We start from the raw sequence: 23,972 nt of genomic DNA, 5'->3' as shown, positions 1-23,972 counted from the left end.
GAGTCAGTTCTTCCATCAGGTGGCCAAAGTATTGGTGCTTCAGCTTCAGCATCAGTCCTTCCAATGAGTATTCGGGGCTGATTTCCTTTAGGATTGACTAGTTTGATCTCCTTGGAGTCCAAGGGATTCTCAAGAGCCTTCTTCAACACCACAGTTCAAAAGCATCAATTCTTTGGTACTCAGCTTTCTTTGGAGAAGAGCATGACAACCGACTCCAGTGTTCTTGCCTGGAGAATCCCCTGGACAGAAGAGCCTGGTCGGCTACAGTCCATGGGGTCGCAAAGACTCGGACACTACTGAAGAGACTTCGCACGCACACACACACAGCTTTCTTTATGGTCCAACTCACATCCATAGCTGACTCCTGGAAAAACCATAGATTTGACTCTACAGATCTTTGTCAGTAAAATAATGTCTTTGCTTATTAATATGCTGTCTAACCGAGCAAACAGCCCACAAACTGGAGAACAGTCATACCAAAGAAGTTCTCACACTGTTGTGAAAGTTCTAAGGCCCACACCAGATTTCCCAACGTGGGGATCCAGCAAAGGGACTGAGAAGAACCCTCACGGAATTTGGTTTTGAAAGCCAGTGCATTTTGTTATCTTCAATCTGTGTCTGGAGAAGGAAATGGCAACCCACTCCAGTATTCTTACCTGGTAAATCCCATGGACAGAGGAGCCTGGTGGGCTACAGTTCATGGGGTCGCAAGAGTTGGACACGACTTAGTGACTAAACCACCACCACCAACCTATGTCTACCTTTGACCTATTTTGTCATATTTGTATTTTAGAAGATATTGGGCTTAGTGAATAGAGAATCACAACTCTCACCTCCCATGGTTAAAGGAAACATCTGTTTGCAGGAAGTTCTCTCTTTTAAGCACAGGGCAGGGACTGGCCCATGCAGACTAAAGCAATCTGAAAGAGCAGACTGCTTCTGGTCACCTGAGGGCAGAGGTCACCTGGCCTTGCTTCATTTGCTGTATATAAGCATACTGTGGGTGTGTGTTCAGTTGTGTTTGATTCTCTGCCATCCCATGGACTATAGCCCACCAGGCTCCTCTGTCCATGGGACTTTCCAGGCAAGAATACTGGAGTGGGTTGCCATTTCCTCCTCTGGGGGCTCTCCCAGACCCAGGGATGGAACTTGTGTCTCCTGCATCAGCAGGCAGATTCTTTATCACTGAGCCCCCTGGGAATCTTATAAGTATACTAAAGCCAAATACAGAAGAAAGTAAGAGCATTGATCCACTTTTAATTAATAGTTGCAGAAAATTAAGTTAACCAAGTTATGCTGCTATCAGCTTGTTACCAGAGCCCACTATATTAAAAAAAAAATCTTTAAAATAAATTACCCTCTGAAGTTGTGTAAGAAGTACAGGAAAGTAGGGCAGATAGATTCTAGAAATGATTCTCACTTAGAACCTAGGACTATTTTACTTGGTTTCTTATAATACTTACAGACTTTTAAAAATTAAAAAATAAAGTCAGAGAAAGACAAATATCACATGATACTACTTAAATATGTAGAATCTAAAAATGATACACGTACACTTATTCACAAAGCAGAAACAGACTCACAGACACAGAAAACAAACTTATGGTTACCAAAGGGGAAAGGTGGCTGAGACGGGGAGAGGGATAAATTAGTAGTTTAGGATTAACACATACACACTATTATATAAAATATATAACAAACAAGGACCTACTGTATAGCACAGAGAGCTCTACTCAATATCTTGTCATGACCTATAATGGAAAAAAAAATCTGAAAAAGAAGATATATGTATATGCATAACTCAGTCACTTTGCTGTATACCTGAAACTAGGTAAACATTGTAAATCAACTATATGCCAGTATACTTTACACATTAAACACAATAAAAAATAAACAGTCAGTTTTGCTCCTTGCTAAAAACACTCTACATTGAGGAAATAAGAGTGTGTGGACATATGTGCATGCGCCAGGGAGCTTTGTTTTTCCTACCTGTCAACACTGGAGGCCCCTACAGAAATCTCTCTCTCTTTTTTTATTTTTTCCTTTTTAAAGCCAGGTACTTAATTATGTTCTCTTAATTATTTATCCTTGTCAATTCTTATGAAAACAACATAGCTGCAGGGATTTTTCCTTGATTTGAGAGCGTGACTAAATAGAGTCAATTCTTGAGCCTCTAGCCTGCTGAATGGCCTTTTGCATCCTGATACCTAATTACTGTCAAACAGCCGTTTCTGACCTGGACTGTGATTCTGGGGCATTGAATCAACAAGCTTTGCTCAGGGGGAACAAATGAACAAGGTTACTGAAAAACCAATCAGCCTTCAGGTCCTTTGTATGTGTGTTCGTCTGAGCACATACCAGGGTAGAGGCCAAAGTTTATAACTGGGTGCTGTGGAAAGATCATATATTTGCAAAATAATTCTGAGCTCCTACCTTATTTTTCTCATTTAAGAAAATCCTACTGAGTTCGGAGTTCGTGATGGACAGGGAGGCCTAGCGTGCTGCGTTTCATGGGGTAGCAAAGAGTCAGACATGACTCAGCGACTGAACTGAACTGATCTGAACTGATTGAGTTCCAGGCTCTGTCTGGATTGAGTGCTGGTGGCGCAAGGTGACCTGCAGAGAACACATGAGCATCCACTTAGTATCTCGGGTGAGATTATTGTATTTCCTTTATTCTCCATCATCTAAACCTATGATGCAATGGGATGCCCTGGTTCAGAGTAGATCTGAGTTATACTGAAATTGTAATGTCCAGGAGTGGGAAAATTGCCTTTTAAATTTACTAGGACAGGAGTTGTGCTTTAAATATTAAAAATGTTTTCCTGAAAGTGGAGACTTGAATTTACCTTTGAGAGTAGACTGCTCTTTGTTTTGGAAGTTGGGAGGAGGCAATAAAACTTTAATGGAAATTTAAGTTAGATTAAAGTAAGGATTCTATTGTGAAATTGAGATTCCAGAAACAGAGGAGTGAAACGACTCTGCATAATAATGTAGAAAGTTATCTTTTTAGTGCACGAGGCTGTGTTTTCCAGTATTGTGTTTCCTCTGTGGAAAATTGTTTTGTTTGTGTTTAACTTTGAATTCCAGTGTGAGAGTTGGATCATAAGGAAGGAAGGCTGAGCACCACAGAATTGGTGCTTTCAAATTGTGGTGCTGGATAAAACTCTTGAGAATCCCCTGGACTGTAAGGAGATCAAACCAGTCAATCCTAAAGGAAATTAATGCTGAATATTTACTGGGAGGACTGGTGCTGAAGCTGGAGCTCCAATAGTTTGGCCACCTGATGCGAAGAGCTGACTCATTGGAAAAGACCCTGATGCTTGGAAAGACTGAAGGCAAAAGGAAAAGGGGATGGCAGAGAATGAGATGGTTGGATGGCATCCCCGACTCATTGGACATAAATTAGAGCAAATTCCAGGATATAGTGAAGGACAGGAGAGCCTGTGTGCTATAGTCTGGGGTCTCAGAGTTGGACATGATTCAACAAATGAACAACAACAACTTTGAATAGAAGAGGAATGCTCAGGGGAGCCCCTGGTGAGAAGTTGAGCAGGGAGACTCCTGGAGGGTGGGGCAAGTGGGCTCTGGGAACTGTCATTTAGTTTATTGCTTTGAAATTCCCATGTGATCTACAAGCACAGGCATTCTCTGTTCTTAGTTGTTCAGAAGGCTTGTCAAGATAGAGAACATGTCTGTACTTGAGGAGTGTGTCTGTGTACACGTGTGTATGTGTACTATGGACGTGCTTCTGTTTGAAGGCCATTGACTAGAATTCATGGAGGTATCTTTAAAAAAAGCTGAATGCCATTCTGAATCTACGCACACATGGAGAGATATTTGGTACACACTAGAATTTCTAGGGTCTGGTAGGACTTCCAGATCATTAAAATATAGGCTTAAAAGAGCTTTCTGATTGCCTAAAGCTTGATGAAGCCTTAAAAAGCAGAAATTAAGTTTTGGAGGAAAGAACATAACTAATAAGTGACACAGAAATGATGCTCTTCTTTCAAATCCTAATTGTTAAGTCTGATTCGGGTTGTGATGGACTAGTTTGCAGCAGAAGAATCTTCCTATTAAAAAACAGCTTAATCAGCTGGATTAAGAAAAAAAAAAAAAAAATCCGTTTAAAGGCGTCTGAGAGCTACCAAGGCAGCCAGGACTTAATCGTCTAATATTCCTGGAAGAAGACATTTTCATTAGTGTGAGCCATATATTCGATATCATGTTTCCATCAAGACATTTGTCAGTTCATAAAAGGGGTGGAAAAAAAGGCTGAGAAGTATTAGCTCTAGCTGAATATTGAGTAGAGCATTTGATAGTCTTTAGAATTGGAGGAGCCAAATGGTATTCAGGGCTACAAAATGCCCAGTGATTGGGAAGCCAAGATCCTAGAGGAGAACAAAGCACAGAGAATGAGCCCAATAGCTGACCACTTGTCATGAAGTGGTTCAGGCCAAGAAACAGAAAAATTTAGCAAAACATGTGTTCCAAAGGGGCTGAAAAGCTATGCAAGATGCTCACAGTTTTCAATAATGAACAGCTAAAAGTTGAACTTCAACATGGATAGTTCTTGGTGAACAAGTCAGGCTTTCCGTTGGTGCCCCAGAAGGATTACAGTCTGGAATTGAGATAGGACTTATGTATATCAGACCTTAGAAAGAGTGCAATCCACCCTAAAATCAGATAGAACGCTGAGTACTAATGTTATCTAGTCTCCATCTACCTGCCTCCTGTTCCTGCTTAGCCGCTAAGTCGTGTCCGACTCTTTGTGACCCCACGGACTGTAGCCCACCAGACTCCTCTGTACATGGGATTCTCCAGGCAAGAATACTGGAGTGGATTGTCATTTCCTCCTCCAGGGGATCTTCCCAACTCAGGTTTCAAACCCAGGTCTCCTGCACCTCCTGCATTGCCAGGTGGATTCTTTACCATTGAGCCACCTGGGAAGTCTATCTACCTGACCATCAGAAACTAAAAGGAGTCATCTAGAGAAAGTAGCATCATCGCAAGGCCTCTGCAAATTCTTACATTCAACTGCAATTAGCACAGGTTCAAGGGATATAACAAAAAAATAGAGAGAGAAACAATAGAAGCATTTATAGGTAATCAAGATGGTACTATGAAAGCTGGACCATCATATTGCAGAAGTGTAGCAGCCATTCTCTCATATGAATTTAGGTGCAAAAATGTTAAAACAAATGTTAGCAGATTAAATATTGCAATGCTTTAAATGGATAACACATCATAGGAAAAATGTGCATATTCTAGAAAGATAAATATTGTTTAACATTAAAAATATAACCCCCTGAATTATCCATATGCAGAAAAATGGAAGTAGCCCAGGATGTTCTCAGCAGAGTAAAAGCATGCCACTACTGTCAACATTCATTTGTATACAAACAAACAAAGGCTTTACCAAATGGCTGATATACATAAAGGAAAAGCTACTCAACCTTGTTAGTGTGCACAGAAATGAAAAGCGAAAACTACACACATATACCATCTCATGCACACACAGAAGGATGGCTAAAATTAAAAGGAGGAAAGAGAGTATTATTGAGCATGTAATGTGGAGAAGTAGAGCTTTCATATACTGTCTGGCAAATATAAATTAACATTCTGCAAAAGCATAAGGCAGTTTCTACTACAGTATGCATGATACCTCAGAAATTCTGCTCCTAAGTGGATGCAGACATGTAGACGTATATGTACCTAATGATTTGTACAGTGATGTTCATAACAGCATTATTTGCTACAGTCAAAAAAATTAAAACAATCTAAATGCCCAACTACTAGAAACACAAATAAAATCATTGCACAATAAATGATATACTATTCAGCAATGAAAAAAAAAATCAAGCCATACTCATGAAGGTTACAAATAGCATTTTGAGCAAAAAAAAAAAAAAATAGATATTGAACAATACATACTTTATACAAAGCTCAAAAATAGGTGAAACTAATTAATGGAAAAAGTCAAGGCTGTGTTGCCTTTGAGAAAAGGAGTTGGTTAGTGACTAGAGGAATTTCTGGGTTGCTAACAGTGGCTCCTTTGTTGATACAAGTGCTGCTTACACAAGTGTGTTCACTTTTAGAAAATTCATCCATCTGCAATGGTAAGATTTTTCACTTGTCTTTTTTTGGATAGTGCTTTAATAGACTTCTACTAAAAAGAAATTGAAGCCACAATGTGGTGAGTGCTGAAATGCCTTCCACGAGGTGGGCAGTCATTACACTTTCGTGAAATGGAAACCTGTGCGTGGAACACCGACACGCTGGGACACGTGGAGTGAACTCTATGCTGGCGTGTCTGGGAGACACTCAGCTAATGCCTCTGATGGGACTGTGGTGATAAATAGGCATTTTCCAGACTCAAAGAGAAAAATACTGTAAATGAAAAAAGAACAGCACACACTGAGAAGTTTTCCAAAGCTAAAAACTCTGAAAATGTAGAAACTTTCTGCAAATGCTGAATTAATTGCTAAACTTTTGCGACTTGAAGTCCTTTATTCCATTTGACCAGACTGTGAAAGAGAGTGGAGAGACAAGATCTGCTCTTCATGAGGCTGATTACCCATTTCCTCCCTCCTGCTGCCTACCTATTAGACATGTGGCTACTCATTAGCCCCAGCGAGAGGGCTCAGGAAAGGAAAGGGGGAAAAGTCAAATTGGTTAATTAGGCAGCCCTGGCCAGAGGTTTAGTAGGAGGAGGAGGTTGAAAACTAATAGCTATAATGAGTCAGTTAGACATAATGAAACTCTAGGTGTGGGCTTCCTCATGAATATGGAAAAATGAGAATTCACTTTAATTTACTTTTTAGTAGTGTCCCCTCTGATGCAAGATCTTTTATACTCAATGCACCAAGTAAAAGTTTTAATGTATAGAAGTTGCTCAGGGAAATAGCCCTTATTGAATCTTTCAGTATGGATTCCCTGAACAAATACAAAACATAAAATCAGAAACAACCTTAAGAAGTCCACTTTTTTAAGAACCAACTCTAGGCTGTTACAAAGAGGCAATGGGAAAATGACAGGTGCTTTTAGAGATGTATGTAGCAAATGACATTATATATTTTTTAAACTAAATGTTACTGATTTTTATTTTCAAATTACAGGACATATAACAGTTTCAAAAATAACTTTATCATTAGAATTGCATACTGGATCATTCAACTTCAAGCAATGCTTTCAGAATAGAGAAAATTGCTTTATATTGGAATATGATTCAAGGCTATCCTAAAACATATTTACTTCATTTGAAAGCAGTAACTGGCAAGTGACTTACTTAGCACTGAAAAGGCTTATTTTAACATCTCTTCAGAAAACAACCATATGATTAAACAGTGTACTTCCCATGCCAACTTGGTTTGCTAAATCGTCTTCGGCAAATACACTTTTCAGTGATCATACAGGGCCTCTGGGATCTTGGAACTCACATATGAATAGGCAAAACACAGTGAAACGGTTAAACAACAATAGTCTGATGAGACATAGTTGGGAAATACTCACAATGGAGAGGTGACAGAAGAGGTATGAGAGGGTTTATGAGTGGAGAAAGAAACCACAGAGAAAATAGACCATTAATTAGAAGTTACTCATTTCTGGAATCTAATAATACCTGTAAAAAACCTATAGGAAAAAAGTCACATTGTGGTTGACACATGTGCAAAGCACATACAAAAATAGATAGTATCCATGCACATTTATGAAGTAGTAAATTGTCACAGCAATATGGTGTCTGTGTGTGGTTGATGGAGACTCTGTACTTTGAAGTCAGAGGCTTAAGCAACTTAGACCGGAGTCTGAAATCTCATTCGTCTCTAAACTAGGAAGTTACTGGTTAACTTTGGTGTGGTACCAGTGGGTTTCCAACTGTTATGTATAGCTTGTCAACAGATGGCAATGAAATGTGAAGTGAAGTGAAAGTGAAGTCGCTCAGTTGTGTCCAACTCTTTGTGACCCGTGGACTGTAGCCCACCAAGCTCCTCTGTCCATGGGATTCTCCAGGCAAGAATACTGGAGTGGGTTGCTTCCTGACCCAGGGATCAAACCCAGGTCTCTCACATTGCTGGCAGACACTTTAACCTATGCACCATGAGGGAAGCTTGTCAACAGATGTCAATGAAATGCGAAGTGATGAGATGCTTAATTATTTCTTTCAAACTGGATTTTCTGGTATGGGATACATGGTTAATGAACCCTGCTGTTATCTAGTCATGATTTCCAGGTATGGAGTTATTTGATCTAACAGATGGATCACTGAAAGGATTTCTGTCTTAGCAGTAAGAGCAGAATCGAACTGGAAGAACAAATGATGTCTATCTCATCTATAATTACCCCGGCAGCACTGTGCTTCCAAGGTTATTTTATTATTGAAATACAGACAGAAAAGTATAAGTTTAGTTGACCTGCTCTCAACTGCACCTAGCTGCATTTGTCAAGGTTCTCCAGCGAAATAATCAATAATAGATAGAATAGATAGAACCTATGTATACTTGTATTTCCAGTAGTCATATACAGTTGTGAGAGCTGGACTATAAAGAAGGCAGAGTGCCAAAGAATTGATGATTTTGAACTGAGGTGCTGGAGAAGACTCTTGAGAGTCCCTTGGACAGCAAGGAGATCAAACCACTAAATCCTAAAGGAAATCAATCCTGAATATTCATTAATGTTGAAGCTGAAACTCTAATACTTTGGCCACCTGATGCGAAGATCTGACTCATTGGAAAAGACTGATGCTGGGAATGATTGAAGGCAGAAGGAGAAGAGGGTGACAAAGGATGAGGTGGTTAGATGGCATCACCAACTCAATAGACATGAACATGGGCATACTCTGGGAAATAGCGAGGGACAGGGAAGCCTGGCATGCTGCAGTCTGTGGGGCTGCAAAAAGTCAGACATGACTTGGCACCTGAACAGCAACTATATATATATATATATATATATATATACACACACACATATATACAGAGAGATTTCTTTTGAAGAATTGGTGGCTTGCATACTTTTGGGGGTTGGCAAGTCCAAAATCTACAGAACAGGCTAGCAAACTGGAGACCCTGGAAGGGTTGATGTCACAGGTCAAGTCTGAAAAGTCTGGATGAAAAATTCCTTCTTCCTCAGGGTGACTAGGTCCTTCTCTTAACACTTTCAACTGATTGGATGAGGCTCACCAACATTAAGGAGAGTAACCTGCTTACACAAAGTCTACTTCATCTAAAAAGTATGTTCACAGGGACATTTACACTGATGTTTGACCAGATAATTGATAACATGGCCTAGCCAAGTTGACACATAAAATCAAACATCACACTAGCATTCATTCTTCTCAGTAAAAGGGATCTGGTTCAGTCAGATATCACTTTCTAATGGGGCTTCCTAGGTGGTTCAGTGATAAAGAATCTGTATGCCAATGCAAGAGACACAGGTTCGATCTCTGGATCAGGATGATCCCTTAGAGAAGGAAATGGCAACCCATTCCAGTATTCTTGCCTGGAAAACCTCATGAATGGAGAAGGCTGGTGGGCTACAGTTTGTGGGGTCACAAAGGATCGGACACAACTGAGTGACTCAGTATACGGCACATGCTTTCTGAAATGGAGCACTGCACTGGGAAAAGTTTTGTCTGGATGTTTCCCAGTTAAGTTGTGAGGATCTGTTGGCATCTTTCAGAGTATATATTACTTACCTTTGATTCTTGCACTGAATACTGTTACCTTTGATTATGGACAAAGAATTAGGTGTGGTTTTACTCAATGATCATGAATCATGACAAATCATACAGGGAGGATTGCTGAAGGCTGCTTTTCCTTGAAATGCTCTGAGTAACAGAGACATGTAGATTTCTAACAATTTCTCTTCACCATACATCCAAAGTCTGTGTGTTGATTTATATTAGCAATGAATATGCTCTAAAGAGAAATCTGAAATCTTATCACTCCGTTTTAAATGTCCTTGTTTCTCTCCTAGGTATGATTAATATTTCTCATTGTTTTAATTTTCATTTATTTGAAATCCAGGGGAGGGAAAAATCTTCTCAAGTTTTTATCCTTTCCTCCTTGAGCAAATTTTTTTACTCATATGATTTATCTATTCACCTGTTGAAATCTCTTTTCCTTATAAATTTGAGTAAGCTTTTCATATAGTGAAGATATTAACCTCTATGCCTTCAGCAGATTGAATAATATAAGGATTCCAGATTTGAACATTTTCCTTTTATTTTAATAATATTTATTTTAATGGAAATATAAATTTGCCTACTTCAAATCTATGAATTTTTCTTGAATGATTTCTCCTTTCAAACTTACTCCATTACTATATAATAAATATTCTCTTTTACTTTGGGTTACCATGATTATACTGTTAAAAAATTAACTTTTAAGACCATCTATGGTCTGTTTTAGAGAATGTTAAAACCCTTCACTATAGTCTATTTTAGAGAATGGCATCTAGTATGGATCTGTTTTTTTTTTTTTCCTCCAATTACTTCAAGGCAGTTCACTAAATACATTTTTATTCTTATATTTTTGTAAAAAACATATTTAAATTATTTAAAATAAAATATATGCACATGCATGTACAAATATAAGTATATCTGTGTGTTTGTGTATCTATCAATATACATCTCTGCATATACAGATAGATATCTACCATAATATAGCTATATCTATTTAACTATCTGTTGAGAAAAAGAGAGAAGTAAAAATATTTCTAGTTGTTCACTCAATGCCAATTTTCAAGGTGTATGTCAAGGTTGGAAGCATGCCAACTTCTAAACTGACACAAATCCTATTTTATTCTGGGAAACAATATGCTTAGTTATAGTTATCTCCCCATACTCCCTTGCACTATGAATAGAAATGTCACCAAGTTCTGGCCAACAACGTATAAATAGAAGTCAAGGGACAGGGAACATGGAACCGTAATTTAAAAGGGATGACACTTAGCTTGTGTCTCTCTTCAGCTGTTTAACCTCTGCCTTTTCTGCTTCATCCTGTACAGATCTGGTACCTGGCGATAGACAATCACTTTTCCTAGAGGGCTAGGAAAGCCACACCTTGCAGTTGGTGGAGCAGAAAGCTGGAAGAACCTGAGGTTTCAAGACATCTTGAGGTGGTTGCACCAACTCTGGCTTGCCGGCCTCTCCTACATCCTTGATCTGTGAGGCACTGTTAGTTCAATGTGACATCATTTTTCTGCTATCTATAGCTGAATACAGGCCTAATGAAGGCACTTAGTTCTGGGTAGGATTTATAGGGTTTTCTCTTTGCTGAAAATAGAAAATTAGGCATGCTTTTAAAACTTGATAATTTTTTTAATACCATAAAATACTATAATCTTTTACAGAGATGATTTAGTTTTGAAGATAAAGAGGATTAAATAAAACCATGCATAATTTAAAACTTTATCTAGAAAATTTATTGACCCAAATGGGCCTGTAATATGATTAAACCAGGGCCTTGACACAAAGAGTTCATGTTCTGATGGGTTGGACAAGTATGTGTTAGTAATTAGGATGCCCTCTGGGAAGTGTAGAAGATGTTAAGGTCCCAAAGTTCAACCCAAGCTCTTCTCAAAATCTGTTTTCCTGTATTTCTTCTTTCATATAGGGTGGACCATAAAGTCATCCAAGATTCATATATTGCAGAGTCTTCTTTCTTCCTTTCCTTCACCATCAACCCGATTCCTAGGCTGCTTTGATTTGTGTCACTCTCCATTTATAACACCAGAATTTATGTGCAGCAAATGGTTTATTGCACTTCCCTATTTGCTGGTTTGCCTACCGTTTATTTGTCCTTCTCTACTCCTTTCTATTTTTGTGCCTGCTACCAGAATCATCTTTCCAAAAGTTTTTGACTATGTCATTATTCAGCTTAAGAACATTTATTAAGTTTCATGTCATCTATCAGACAGAACCAAACTCTTTAACATGGCTGATCAGACCCATCACCCAGTCTGTATACCCACCATACAAGTTGCAGCTGCCAAGAATACATGAAAGCTTTATAAAAATGTCGTGTTCTTTCTGATCCTCCACTATGGCATGGGAAGCCTTCTCTTCCCTTCTCTGTTTGAACGATAACTTCTCAACTATTCAAAGATAACATACTTTCTGAAAGCTTTTCTTATCATCCCTGGTGATGTTAGCTGTTCTGCCTTCTCCTGACTCAGGAATTTCTTCCTTTTCCCCTCTTTCCCTCTCTCTCCTTTCCTCTTTCTCCCTATAGCAACTCCCTCCCTCCTCCTCTTCCTTCCTTTCTTCTTGCTTCCCTCTCTCCGCCTCTCATCCCATTTTTCCTTGTCTACATCTTTCCTTTCTTTCTTTTCACTGTCATTTCTTTAATTACCTCCATTCACCACACTGTAATACTGGTTAATATATTTTTACTTTCAAAATTCAGAGACATCACATTGCCCACAAAGGTTCATATAATCAAAGCTACAGTTTTTTCAGTACTCATATACAGATGTGAGAGTTGGACCATAAAGAAGATTGAACAGCAAAAATTTGTTGCTTTTGAACTGTGGTGCTGGAGAAGACTCTTGAGAGTTTCTTGACAGCAAGATCAAACCAGTCAATCCTAAAGAAAATTAAACCTGAGTATTCATTGGAATACATTTCTGTCCTTTATTGAGCCCATCTTTGCATGAAATGTTCCCTTGGTATCTCTAATTTTCTTGAAGAGATCGCTAGTCTTTGCCATTCTGTTGTTTTCCTCTATTTCTTTGCAGTGATCGCTGAGGAAGGCTTTCTTAACTCTTCTTGCTATTCTTTGGAACTCTGCATTCAGATGCTTATATCTTTCCCTTTCTCCTTTGCTTTTCACCTCTCTTCTTTTCACAGCTATTTGTAAGGTCTCCTCAGACAGCCATTTTGCTTTTTTGCATTTCTTTTCCATGGGGATGGTCTTGATCACTGTCTCCTGTACAATGTCATGAACCTCATTCAATAGTTCATCAGGCACTCTATCTATCAGATCTAGGCCTTTAAATCTATATCTCACTTCCACTGAATAATAATAAGGGATTTTATTTAGGTCATACCTGAATGGTCTAGCAGTTTTCCCTACTTTCTTCAATTTAAGTCTGAATTTGGCAATAAGGAGTTCATGATCTGAGCCACAGTCAACTCCTGGTCTTGTTTTTGTTGACTGTATAGAGCTTCTCTATCTTCGGCTGCAAAGAAGATAATCAATCTGATTTCAGTGTTGACCATCTGGTGATGTCTATGTGTAGAGTCTTCTCTTGTGTTGTTGGAAAGGGTGATTGCTATGATCAGTGCATGTTCTTGGCAAAACTCTATTAGTCTTTGCCCTGCTTCATTCTGCATTCCGAGGCCAAATTTACCTGTAACTCCAGGTGTTACTTGACTTCCTACTTTTGCATTCCAGTCCCCTATAATGAAAAGGACATCTTTTTTGGGTGTTAGTTCTAAAAGGTCTTATAGGTCTTCATAGAAGTGTTAAACTTCAGCTTCTTCAGCGTTACTGATTAGGGCATAGACTTGGATTACTGTGATATTGAATGGTTTGCCTTGGAAATGAACAGAGATCATTCTGTCATTTTTGAGATTGCATCCAAGTACTGCATTTCAGACTCTTTTGTTGACCATGATGGCTACTCCATTTCTTCTAAGGGATTCCTGCCCACAGTAGTAGATAAAATGGTCATCTGAGTTAAATTCACCCATTCCAGCCCATTTTAGTTTGCTGATTCTAGAATGTTGACGTTCACTTTTGCCATCTCTTGTTTGACTACTTCCAATTTGCCTTAATTCATGGACCTGACATTCCAGGTTCCTATGCTCTTTATAGCATTGGACCTTGCTTCTATCACCAGTCACATCCACAGCTGGGTATTGTTTTTGCTTCGGCTCCATCCCTTCATTCTTTCTGGAGTTATTTCTCCACTGATCTCCAGTAACATATTGGGCACCTACTGACCTGGGGAGTTCCTCCTTCAGTATCCTATAATTTTGCCTTTTCATACTGTTCATGGGGTTCTCAAGGCAAGAATACTGAAGTGGTTTGCCATTCCCTTCTCCAGTGGACCACGTTCTGTCAGACCTCTCCACCATGACCCACTTGTCTTGGGTTGCCCCATGGGCATGGCTTAGTTTCATTGAGTTAGACAAGGCTGTGGTCCTAGTGTGATTAGATTGACTAGTTTTCTGTGATTATAGTTTCAGTGTGTCTACCCTCTGATGCCCTCTTGCAACACCTACCATCTTACTTGGGTTTCTCTTACCTTGGACATGGGGTATCTCTTCACGGCTGCTCCAGCAAAGCGTAGCCACTGCTCCTGACCTTGGATGAGGGGTATCTCCTCACCGCCACCTCTCCTGACCTTGAACATGGAATAGCTCCTCTAGGCCCTGCTGTGCCCATGCAGCCACCGCTCCTTGGACGTGGGGTTGCTCCTCCCAGCCACCACCCCTGGCCTCGGACGTGGGGTAGCTCCTCTAGGCCACGCTATGTGAGGACAGAAATGGTATGGACCTAACAGAAGCAGAAGATATTAAGAAGAAGGGGCAAGAATACACAGAAGAACTGTACAGAAAAGATCTTCAAGACCAAGATAATCACGATGTGCGATCACTCACCTAGAGCCAGACATCCTGGAATGTGAAGTCAAGTGGGCCTTAGAAAACATCACTATGAACAAAGCTAGTGGAGGTGATGAAATTCCAGTTGAGCTATTTCAAATCCTGAAAGATGATGCTGTGTATACTTATATGCAGAGTACATCATAAGAAACACTGGACTGGAGGAAGCACAAGCTGGAATCAAGATTGCCGGGAGAAATATCAATAACCTCAGATATGCAGATGACACCACCCTTATGGCAGAAAGTGAAGAGGAGCTAAAAAGCCTCTTGATGAAAATGAAAGAGGAGAGTGAAAAAAATTGGCTTAAAGCTCAACATTCAGAAAATGAAGATCATGGCATCTGGTCCCATCACTTCATGGGAAATTGATGGGAAACAGTGTCAGACTTTATTTTGGGGGCTCCAAAATCACTGCAGATGGTGACTGCAGCCAGGAAATTAAAAGATGCTTATTCCTTGGAAGAAAAGTTATGACCAACCTAGATAGCATATTGAAAATCAGAGACATTACTTTGCCAAAAAAGGTCTGTCTAGTCAAGGCTATGGTTTATCAAGTGGTCATGTATGGATGTGAGAGTTTGACTGTGAAGAAAGCTGAGCGCCGAAGAATTGATGCTTTTGAACTGTGGTGTTGAGGAAGACTCTTGAGAGTCCCTTGGACTGCAAGGAGATCCAACCAGTCCACTCTGAAGGAGATCAGCCCTGGGATTACTTTGGAGGGAATGATGCTAAAGCTGAAACTCCAGTTCTTTGGCCATCTCATGTGAAAAGTTGACTCATTGGAAAAGACTCTGGTGCTGGGAGGGATTGGGGGCAGGAGGAGAAGGGGACGACAGAGGATGAGATGGCTGGATGGCATAACCGACTGGGTGGACGTGAGTTTGAGTGAACTCCCGGAGTTGGTGATGGACAGGGAGGCCTAGCATGCTGCGATTCATGGAGTCACAAAGAGTCGGACATGACTGAGCGACTGAAATGAACTGAACTGAACTGAACTGATACATTGGAAGGACTGATGCTGAAGCTAAAGCTCAAATACTTTGGACACATGATGCAAAGAGCTGACTTAGTGGAAAAAACTCTGATGCTGGGAAAGACTGATGGCAGGAGGAAAAGAGGGCTACCCAGGATGAGGTGGATGGATGATATCACTGACTCAATGGACATTATTTGAGCAGGCTCTGGGAGACAGTGAAGGACAGGGAATCTTGGCATGGGGCAGTCCATGTGTTCACAAAAATTCAGACATGACTTAGTGACTGAACAACAACGTTTCCAAAAGTCTGTGAATTCCCTGTAGCAGAAACTCTGTCACAAGTTGTTTTCTACTGCAGAGGATAGGATTTAATTTCATAACATGTGGATCTAGTGTTAAAAGTCTCTTAAATCCTTCATAAATTTATTATTATAATTAAGAATAACAATAGTTAATAGCCATAGTAGCGTCATTATGTGACAAGCTTTATGTATAAGTAAACATCTAATAGGCATTCATTTATGTGTTTACTACTTGGACAGTGATATGTATTTATAAATATGTAATATAATTCACATTACTTAGTAGAACATTGAAAAATGGATCTTTTTCTTTAATTTTTATAATTATTTTGCTGAAGTCTGAGTGTTGAATCTGTGTAAATTAAATATATATGTGTCATAACTCAATTGTATTCTATTTCCCTTATTGCTGAAAATATGATTAAAATTTACCTTCAGTGAGTTATTTTTTTCTCTTTTATTCTGAAAGTGAGTTTAGTGCATGAAATTAGTAGTACATCTAATAAAACTATGTAAGTCTCACCAGTATTTCCCTAGTATGTCCCCTCTGCAACGACTAAAAATCAGATCTATATCTCCACATCTGATCATCAGGAAATGGTGCCCTTTTAAATCTGTGGGCTGTGCCGTGCTTAGTCGCTAAGTTGTGTCTGACTCTTTGTGACCCCATGGAGTGTAGCCCACCAGGCTCCTCTGTCCACAGGGATTCTCTAGGCAAGCATTCTGGAGTAGGTAGCTTATCCTTTCTCCAGCGGATCTTCCTGACCCAGGAATCAAACCAGTGTCTCCCCCGTTGCAGGCAGATTCTTTACCAACTGAGGTATCAGGAAAGCCTTTTAATCTCTAGGTAGTCACAACGGGGCAGAAAGTCCTTTTTAATTATCACCTCCCTCAATCCCACTATGAAGATTCACACTGGCCTTGATCAAGCAACAGATTTTTTTCTGCCTTTAGGTCCTGGATCTCACTTTTGGAAACAAAAATGCTGACTGATGAGCCGTTTCCAGGGCTGTCCAGCTCAAACCCAGAAGGCTAATAACTGCCCCCTGGTGGTAAAATTTATGTGCCTTTCGAAAAGCAAAGGCTTGGCTACCTTCCTAGGGAAGGTGAAAACATATTTTTCATTTCTTTCTAGGGAGACTCTGGTCACAAAAGCAAAGTATAATGCAATTTCTCAGTAAGTCACCATGATATTTTAACCGCTCTTTCTCTCTCTGCTTTATATTCCAACTTTTAATTCTGGCTCGATTACTCTGATTACCTGCTCAAACAGCTCTGGGATCAAGACACTCAGCTAGGGCAGGTTTAGTAACCAGTATATTTGGGGAAAGGACAGACTTTGGGGTGTTAGTGGTTGATTTCAAAATTTCAGGGACAAAATTTCAGTTTAGGAAGGTGAAAAATTCAGGAAGTAGATGACGGTGAGAGTTGCACAACAAAGTGAATGTACTTAGTGCCACTGAACTGTACAGTTAAATATGGTTAAATAGTATGTTACATATTATGTGACTTTTACTGCAATTTAAAAAAGCACATACACTCAGACAAACATGTCAAACAGATTGGATACCAAATTCTAAGATCGATTTTTTTTTTTCCCCTGAATCACAGACTCCTAAGTGATATGGAATTTTAAAAAGTTTGGGCAAAAAGTTACTTTGGTGTTCCCAATAAAGCCTTTGATTGTGTGGATCACAAAAAAACTGGAAAATTCTTAAAGAGCTGGGAATACCAGATCACCTTACCTGCCTCCTGAGAAACCTGTAATGCAGGTCAAGAAGCAACAGTTAGAACTGGACATGGAACAATGGACTGGTTCAAAATTGGGAAAGGAGTGCATTTTGTATTCAAGGCTGTATATTGTCACATTCTTTATTCAACTTCTATGCAGAGTACATTGTGTGAAATGACGGGCTGGATGGAATCAAGATTGCTGATAGAAATATGAACAACCTCAGATATACAGGTGATATCATTCTAATGGCAGAAAGTGAAGAGGAACTAAAGAGCTTCTTGATGGGGGTGATAGAGGAGAGTGGAAAAGCTGGCTTAAAACTCAACATTCAAAAAACTAAGATCATGGCATCCAGTCCTATCACTTCATGGCTAATAAATGGGGAAAAAGTGAAAACAGTGGCAGACTTTATTTTCCTGGGCTCCAAAATCACTGTGGATAGTAACTGCAGGAATTGAATTGAAAGACTCTTCTTCCTTGGAAGAAAGCTATGACAAACCTAGACAGGATATTAGAAAACAAAGACATCACTTTCCCAACAAAGGTCCATATAATCAATGCTATGGTTTTTCCAGTAGTCAAGTATAGATATGAGAGCTGGAACATAAAAAAGGCTGAGCACTGAAGAACTGATGCTTTTGAACTGTGGTACTGGAGAAGACTCTTAAAAGTCCCTTGGACAACAGAGACATCAAACTAGTCAATTCTAAAGAAAATCAATGTTGAATCATTAGAAGGACTGATATTGAAGCTAAAAGTGAAAGTTGCTTAGTCCTGTCCAGACTAATCTTTGCTACCCTATGGACTACACAGTCTTTCCTGCATTTTTATTATCCTTATTTTTATTACCAATTTTCAATTTAAGAGGAATAAGATCTTTTAAAGTGAAAATGAGGAAATATATTTAAGAATACTAATAAAGATGTAAGTTCTATACACAGAATAAGTTCAGTTCAGTTGCTCAGTCGTGTCCGACTCTTTGCAACACCATGAATCGCAGTACGCCAGGCCTCCCTGTCCATCACCAACTCCCGGAGTTCACTCAGACTCATGTCCATCCAGTCAGTGATGCCATCCAGCCATCTCATCCTCAGTTGTCCCCTTCTCCTCCTGCCCCCAATCCCTCCCAGCATCAGAGTCTTTTCCAATGAGTCAACTCTTCGCATGAAGTGGCCAAAGGACTGGAGCTTCAGCTTTAACATCATTCCTTCCAAAAAAATCCCAGGGCTGATATCCTTCAGAGTGGACTGGTTGGATCTCCTTGCAGTCCAAGGGACTCTCAAGAGTCTTCTCCAACACCACAGTTCAAAAGCATCAATTCTTCGGTGCTCAGCCTTCTTCACAGTCCAACTCTCACATCCATACATGACCACTGGAAAAACCATAGCCTTGATTAGACGGACCTTATACACAGAATGCTTATATACAATTATAACCATACTGCATAAGAAGGGAGATCTTTCTTGCATTGTCTCCTTTGGGTACAATTATTTGCTTCAGATATCTCTCCTGCATAGTGGAAAATCATCCCCCAGGTATTATTTTTTCACATATGGCTATTTATTATTTTTAATTTTTATTAGAGAATGTGTGTGTGCTCAGTCGTTTCAGTCTTGTCTGACTCTTTGTGACGCCATGGACTGTAGCCTATTGGGCTCCTCTGTCCATGGGATTCTCCAGACAAGAATACTAGAGTGGGCTGACATGTCCTTCTTCAGGGGATCTTCCTGACCTGGGGATCGAACTTGCATCTGCCTGAGTGTCCAGAATTGCAGGCAGATTCTTTACCCACTGAACCACCTGGGAAGCCCTTATTGTAGTATAGGTAATTTACAATGTTGTGTTAGTTTCTGCTGTATAGCAAAGTGAATCTGTTATACACTCTTATTCCTAAGTTATACCAATGCAGTGGCTCAAGGTATTTGCAAGTGGCTCAGGCAGTAAAGAATATGCCTTCAATGCAGCAGTCCCAACTTTGATCCCTGAGTTGAGAAGATCCCTTGGAGAAGGGAAAGACAACCCACTACATTATTCTTGCCTGGAGGATCTCATGAACAGAGAATCCTGGCAGGCTGTAGGCCATGGGGTCTCAGAGTCAGACATGACTGAGTGACTAACACGTTCACATTTTTTCACATTAAAATAGGTAGTGCTGCTGCTGCTGCTGCTGTCACTTCAGTTGTGTCTGACTCTGTGTGAACCCATAGACGGCAGCCCACCAGGCTCCCCTGTCCCTGGGATTCTCCAGGCAAGAACACTGGAGTGTGTTGCCATTTCCTTCTCCAGTGCATGAAAGTGAAAAGTGAAAGTGAAGTCGGTCAGTCTTGTCTGACTCTTAGCAACCCCATGGACTGCAGCCCACCAGGCTCCTCCATCCATGGGATTTTCCAGGCAAGAGGACTGGAGTGGGGTGCCATTGCCTTCTAGAAAATAGGTATTGAATATCAGCAAACATTGTTTCACTTCTGTTTGAGGTCTCCTTGATCCACAGTCAGAATTTTTGGAGCTGTTTGAAGAGACTTTCTCCATTGTTGGTAGATATGTTTTCTCTTTTGAGAAATGTTATGACTGTGCCAAACATCGTTTGGTGCTCATAAACTCAACAGTGGCGAAGGTTTCTTCCTTCAACACTGGGACATCTTTTGCTATGGGCTCACAGTCATAAAATAAAGTTATGTTTTGTTATAATGAAGTAATTTCTTTAAGGTTTTGTTTTTTCTTCTGGTTCTTGTTTCTTACAAGAAACTTCTTGTGTGCTTTGAAAAAAGTTTCTCTTCACATTTAGAAGAAATCATTCAGAGTTCTGTGCCTACACCTCATAAAAAAAGTCTCTCTCCTCTGCAACTTCATTCTAATAAAACTTCCAAATAAAACCATAACTTGAGAGATATTGTTTGATAAAACATAATAATTTATATTCTCAATAAGCAAAGAACTTTATATTTTCACTATGAACTACTAATAAAGTATTAGAAACTGGCTTTGTGTTTGTATAGCTAAAGTTCCTATTCTGGTGATTTACAGAATACAAAGACACAGACTTAAATTATATTACAGCGTCTGTGTCTGAGAATAAAAAATTGATTCATTTCTCTCCTCTCTCTCTACCCTTCCCCAACCCTACCTTATGTAAGACTCTGATTAGGACATCTCATTGGGTACAACATTAATTCAGAACACATTCATACAGATTTTGGTTGTTGTCTTCACTACTGACAGAGTAGCAACAGCATCTTAACTTTGCATTAGTTTATAACTCCTGCTGGTGGAAGGCATGAGATCAGAGAATTCTTTACTGGAATGAACCTTGTAGCTTGAAGAACACTGAATCAGAAGGTGTCTTGTAGAGTATTGAGCTCTAAATTTAGGTATAAGTGAAAGTGAGGGGAAAGAAATGAGGTGACAGAAACAGGCCCCACAGCAGCAAGGTGATACTAAGTAGATAATTCCATCCCAAGAGTCAGGCTCAAGCAGAGAGGAGAGAGGTATCAGTTTAGTTCAGTTCAGTCGCTCAGTCTCATCCAACTCTTTGCGACCCCATGAACCACAGCACACCAGGACTCCCTGTCCATCATCAACTCCTGGAGTTTACCCAAACCCATGTCCATTGAGTCAGTGATGCCATCCAACCATCTCATCCTCTGTTGTCCCCTTCTCCTGCCCTTAGTCTTTCCCAGCTTCAAGGTCTTTTCAAATGTGTAAGCTCTTGGCATCAGGTGGCCAAAGTATTGGAGTTTCAGCTTCAACATCAGTCCCTCCAATGAACACCCAGGACTGATCTCCTTTAGGATGGATTGGTTGGATCTCCTTGCAGTGTAAGGGACTCCGAGGAGTCTTCTCCAACACCACAGTTCAAAAGCATCAATTCTCGGTGTTCAGCTTTCTTTAGAGTCCAACTCTCACATCCATACATGACCACAGGAAAAACCATAACCTTGACTAGATGCAACTGAGAATAAAAAGAAAGAAAGAAAGAAAGAAAAGCTATACTATAAACTGGCTTACTCAAAGAAGAAGTCTAATATGGTGGTTTTAGTTGCTAAATTGTTAACGACTCTTGCAACCCCATGGATTGCAGCCTATCAAGATCCTCTGCCATGGATTTTTCCACACAAGAATAATGGAATGGGTTGCCATTTACTTCTCCAGGGGATATCCCCACTCCAGGGATTGGACCTGGGTCTCCGACATTGCAGGCAGATAATTTACCGATTGAGCTATGAGGGAATCCCAATATATACTACTATATACAAAATAAATAAACCAGTAAGCAACAAGTTCCCAATGTATAGCACAGGGAATTATAGTCAATATTTTATATAACCAATAATCAGAAAAATCTACAAAAGAATATCCAACTATCTATCTGTGTATCTATCTACTGAATCACTCTGCTGCACACCTGAAACATAGGAAATAAACCATAATTTGAAAGAAAAGAAGAGGTCTAAGAGATGAACTTCGAACAAAGAAGTATAAAGACAGAATCACAAACACATACCATTCAGGTTGTTGACCTAAGTACCTACTTGCTCATTTAGTCATACAAACTTAAGTTTAAAAAAGGTCTTAAAGTTATATCCTTTACCCTCTGTCATTCAGTGGTTGGGTGTTCTCTACGACACACAAAAAAAATATTCAACCAAGGTTTTGAATCACTCTGTGAAACACATTTGGTCAAATATACAAAAGTAGCCTACCTCTCTACCTTCTATCTTTTGGTGGAGTTTTGATTTTCAGATGACCTCTTCCTGGTTAATTGTAGATGTCTCCTATACATGCATATAAATACAGAAACCAATCAAAGATGCTAGAAAGGAGGGTAGGGCATATATTTACGTAGGGTATAAATTTTTATAGGAAATTGCCATGTTTCCATTTATTTTCTGTAGTCGTCATCTTCATAAGATTTAGATGTATCAATATCTATGTGGCATCTACTTGTAAGTTGTCTTAAATCATAAATGTAACTTTCAGACATTTTATGTAGAACTATGCATTAACTGTCCATCAACTTGAAGGATATAAATAATTATTTGTTTTAGCTTTGAGAAGGTAACATTGAAAAATATGTCTCTGTCTTCTGATATAATTGGAGATCTTATGTCTCAAAATACTAAAACAATATGTATATGAGTATATACAGTACATTGACTGGCTTCCTAGTCTTTTTCCCTCCTAAGCTCAAGTTCTTTCTTAATTAGCTAATACTTAGCAACAACTTGACACATTATTCAGAGAGCTGTGCCTAATGTTCCTGGTTCATTGGTTTATTAATAGCTTTGAGTGCAGGGCTGGGAAAAAGAGCTGTGTGAACAATGAATTATATGTTACCACTTTATTGTGGTAGGAGTAAAAATGGGGAACATTTTTAAAATTTTAAGTATTCAAATGATTGCAAATACATGTGAAATATATATAAGTTGTTTACAGTCATCTTCTTAAAAACCAAGAATCTTGCTTGCCTGAAAGCAAGTCTTTCCAGGTTCATGTCATCTGAGTAAAGCAGATTTTTGACACAGCAGTAAGCAAATTATTCTGAAATCTGTCCAAACATGTAATTGAATCATACTTGTTCAAGCATAAATTGCTTTTTCACCATGAATTAAACAAGCAAATGTAGAAATTGATAGCAGATTTCTGACATAAAGAGCTTAGGTAGATCTAAGATTGTGGAAAGAGATATAAAAGTATGTGGTTAATTTATTTGATTTATAGGTAGTATTCAAAAGTAAGCTTAGGGAAGACATAGAGAAGAGGTGGAAGGAACATTGATATTCTTGGCTATACTGCAGACTTGGGAAAACAATATTACTGTTTTAAAGCAATTGAGGCTATTACATTCTTCAATATTCCTTATCAATGGCAACTGTCATGGATGAATGAATACTGGTCTTCCTATTGCTTTGGTATCTTTCCCTGATCATATCTCTAAACATTAATTGTATCTCCAGAAGAACCCAATGGAAAGAGCTCCCCTATCCTAAATCACTCAAGTCTTCAACTGGACTGTATGTCTGAAGTATATATGAAGGCAATGTAAATGAAAAATAATAATAGAATCAGTTAAACTCCAAGCCCACATTTAGAATCCTTATGGCCTAGATTGCAGGTTGAAGCTCAGAAGCTATGAGAACTCCTCTGGCCTGGGTCAGCCTAACTTAAACAGCCCAGAGAACAAGTAGTCACTCAATTCTTCTTAGGTTCCTTTTCTCTAAGCTTCATTCTATCCCTGGCCTATAAACACACATTCTATCCCTGGCCTTCATCACAAAAACAATGAAAATAATATGATATTAAGCAATCACTTTCAGTCTCTTCAGTAATGGAGGGTTGCCTGGTGTACTGC

The 23,972-nt window shown here is 39.3% G+C and overlaps 1 long non-coding RNA gene across 1 annotated transcript; it reads left to right on the top strand.

Annotated features, from left to right (window-relative positions):
• The first annotated feature begins 2,344 nt into the window (after positions 1-2,344).
• On the top strand, positions 2,345-16,329 carry LOC121816175 (uncharacterized). The gene is made up of 2 exons (XR_006055628.2): positions 2,345-2,653; positions 11,005-16,329. It is a non-coding gene; the product is annotated as an uncharacterized LOC121816175 (long non-coding RNA).
• Positions 16,330-23,972: the final 7,643 nt, after the last annotated feature.

Source organism: Ovis aries, chromosome 1, assembly GCF_016772045.2.
Source record: "Ovis aries strain OAR_USU_Benz2616 breed Rambouillet chromosome 1, ARS-UI_Ramb_v3.0, whole genome shotgun sequence".
NCBI lineage: Eukaryota > Metazoa > Chordata > Mammalia > Artiodactyla > Bovidae > Ovis > Ovis aries.
The sequence above is the reverse complement of the archived record's forward strand: the minus strand, read 5'-3'. Positions and strand labels throughout refer to the sequence as shown.